This window comes from Chrysochloris asiatica, unplaced genomic scaffold (assembly GCF_000296735.1).
Source record: "Chrysochloris asiatica unplaced genomic scaffold, ChrAsi1.0 scaffold00175, whole genome shotgun sequence".
NCBI lineage: Eukaryota > Metazoa > Chordata > Mammalia > Afrosoricida > Chrysochloridae > Chrysochloris > Chrysochloris asiatica.
Window position 1 is genome coordinate 3,807,417 of NW_006408693.1, and position 3,201 is coordinate 3,810,617.

The 3,201-nt window shown below is 38.8% G+C and overlaps 1 pseudogene; it reads right to left on the bottom strand.

Moving 5' to 3' along the window:
* Window positions 1–202: 202 nt before the first annotated feature.
* LOC102829642 lies at window positions 203–3,073 on the bottom strand (annotated as a pseudogene).
* Between the last annotated feature and the right edge of the window lie 128 nt (window positions 3,074–3,201).

Genomic DNA, 3,201 nt, shown 5'->3' on the forward strand with positions numbered 1-3,201 from the left:
TTTTTTTTTTTCAAGTGGCAACAGAAATTTATTTAAACATCAGTAAGTCTATAAGAAACAGTACAGCAAAACTAGTAAATGAAGGCTCTCAGAGTGTGTGATGAGACGGGGTGGCGGTGTCTGCCATCACTTAGGATACTCTATGTATCTCCTCTTGAAGGGAGCGGCATTGGTTTCTGGCTCAGCATGAGCTCTTAACACATTAATTAGTGATCCCCTTCAAACCTAGTTCATTTCCTCCTTTGGTTACCCAACACAGGCAGTAATGCTGCATGAGCTGTTCAAGAAGCTCCACTTCATCCAGGAATTCCAGCGACTCTATCCTGCTCACTTCTGATCACGGCAATCCGCTGTACAATTCCATCATGTCAACTGCTTATGCTGTTTCCCATGCACTTGATAGGAGCCATTCTTTCTGTGACTCTAAAGATTTGCACATTTCCACTCCAGCCAAGTCACACTGTCATCTCCAAAGGTTTTCAACCATAATTTGCCCGAACCGAACATCTATGTTCACCTGCTCATAGTTTATGAACATGGCAGTCTCAAAACTGCTGGCTGCCCACTTTAGGAGGTTTGCAGACTGCTCTGGAGCCATGTGAATCAGCACACATTCACTTATGAGGAGTGTGGCAATTGTGTATTCATGTGGCATTTTTTTTTTTAGTTTCTCTTCCAATTCAGATAAATCTTGCAGATCTACTCCTATAACGCATATCTCTTTGAATCCAACACATGTCCATCTATTTGAATTGTGTCCTCTGAATGCAATTCTACAGCAGGTTTTGATGGAGGAGGCTTTGATGTTGCGACTATCGTTGGAAAGTCAACTTCAAAATATTTACTTGGGAGAAGATTTTCATCCTCTAACTTCCAGAAGGTGGTATCCATCACAGCCCCAACATTTAAAATTTGACAATTACATTCTGTCTTCCATAGAAATGCCTTTATAAGCTGACTGACACCATGAACTCGAGCAAAATATCCTCTATTAATTTCTGGAGCCCTCCTCTCTTTGCACAATTTGACAAAATGCTGGATATAAGGTTCATGCCAGTAGCCAAAGCTTATTGCAAACCTCTTGCACAGGGAAGCATTGTCACAGGTGCCATGCATGCCATCATCGTCAGCGTCACAGCTCAAGGTGGAAGAACAGGAGGTGACAGAGGCTCCCTACAGGTTAGCGACCATGGACGTAGTGATTCCAGATTACTGTGCCCAACAGGGACATAGAAGCGGTGTTGGCAGACAGAGGTAGGAAGAACGAGCCCTATGGAGAAGCAGGATGGCGAACTGAGTTCCACACAGCCCAGCTGGTGCAGTAGCGCCACTCAGGGCGATTTACCCAAGCAACTTTTCAACTAATTTACCCCCTTTGCCCAGAAGCTCACTGGACAATTTCCCCACATTCCCTTCCATCTTCTTTTGATGCTTTCTGCATCATTCAATAATTTGCCCAGAGAATCTTCCAATAAGAAAGTCGAAGATTGAATGTTTTCTTCAGTTCCCCAAGCTTGAGAAATGCTGAGCATGTTCTTCCTTTTTGGTTTTCTGACTCCAGATCTTTGCACATTTTGTTGTATGTAATATTTCACTTTATCTTCTCTAGCTGATCTTCGAAATTTTCCGTTCAGCTCTTGTACTTCTCATTTCTTCCATTTACTTTAACATATCTCCACTGGAAAACAAGTTTCAGTGTCTCTTCTAACATCCATTTTGACCTTTTCCTTCTTTCTTGTCTTCTTAATAACTTTTTGTTTTCTACCTGTATGATATTCTTGATGTCATTCCACAATTCGTCTGGTCTTCAGTCTTTAGTGTTTAATGTATCAAATCTGCTCTTCAGGTGATCTCTAAATTCAGGTGAGTTGTATTCAAGTTCATATTTTGGCATTCATGGGCTTGTTTTCATTTTCTTCAGTTTTACTTTGAATTTGCATCTGATCAATCGATGGTTTGTTCTACAATCTGCCTCTGGCCTTATTTTGATTGATGATATGGAGCTTTTCCATCGTCTCTTTCCACAGATGTGTCTATTTGATTTCTATGTATTCCATCTGGTGAGGTCCATGTGTACAGTCGTCTCTTATGATGTCTAAACAAATCACTGATTTTGCAGAATTCTATCATGCAATCTCCAGCATCATTTTTATCTCCAAGTCCATATTTTCCAACTACTGATGCTTCCTCTTTGCTCCCAACCTTTGAATTCCAGTCACTGGTAATGATCAATACATCTTGATTGCATATTTGATCAATTTCAGATTGAAGAAGTTGGTAGAATTCTTCTATTTCATCCACATAGAGCAGTGTAAAATCGTTCCAAATGATTCCCAAGACTATAAATCTGTACTGAAGCAGACTGCTTCATCTTATCCTACGGAAAGGATGGTGTTTTTAAACTGAAGATGTTGCAATTAGCAGTCCAAATTCTAAGGGGATATTAAAGACCAACTAACAACACAGGGAGATCTACTTCCTACATAATTAAAGATATTGAAGATAGTACTGCATTCACCATTTGATTTAATTATTTAGCATTGTGTCTACATACTTAAAAATCATCTTTACCACCAGTAGTATTAACCTTCAAGCCCTGGTGTAGTAGTGGTTTAAGTCCCCAGTTTCTAATTAAAAGGTCAGTGGTTTAAATCTTCCAGTCATTCTGCAGAGAGATAAGTGGCAATCTGCTTCTGTAAAGATAACAACCTTGGAAAACATATGAATCAGTTCTGCTCTGTCCTACAGATAACAACCTTGTAAAGATAACAACCTTGGAAAACATATGAATCAGTTCTGCTCTGTCCATCAGAATTGACTTGATGACAATGAGTTTTTTTAGTATCATTCTACTTCTTCGGAGGCATCAAGAAAATGCACTGAAGACTCTGTTGCTATAAAAATCATTAGTATTTCTTAGACATGTGATTACCTTTTGAGTGTTTGTACTATTACAGAGAACAAAAAAAATTGGTTTACTTGTCACCAAAATAATAGGATGTGAACTTTTGCTATAAACAGTCTCTCTATCTAAAATTTCACTTCCAATTCTTTCTTTTAAACACATTTCCATTATTCAAATCTCAACTTAACTGAACTTCTTAGAAATTATTCACGATAACATTGATCAAAACACAACTTTTCCTAAAAAAAAGTTGTGTTATATTAGCTGTTTTGGCGTAGTGGTTACGAATCGGGCTG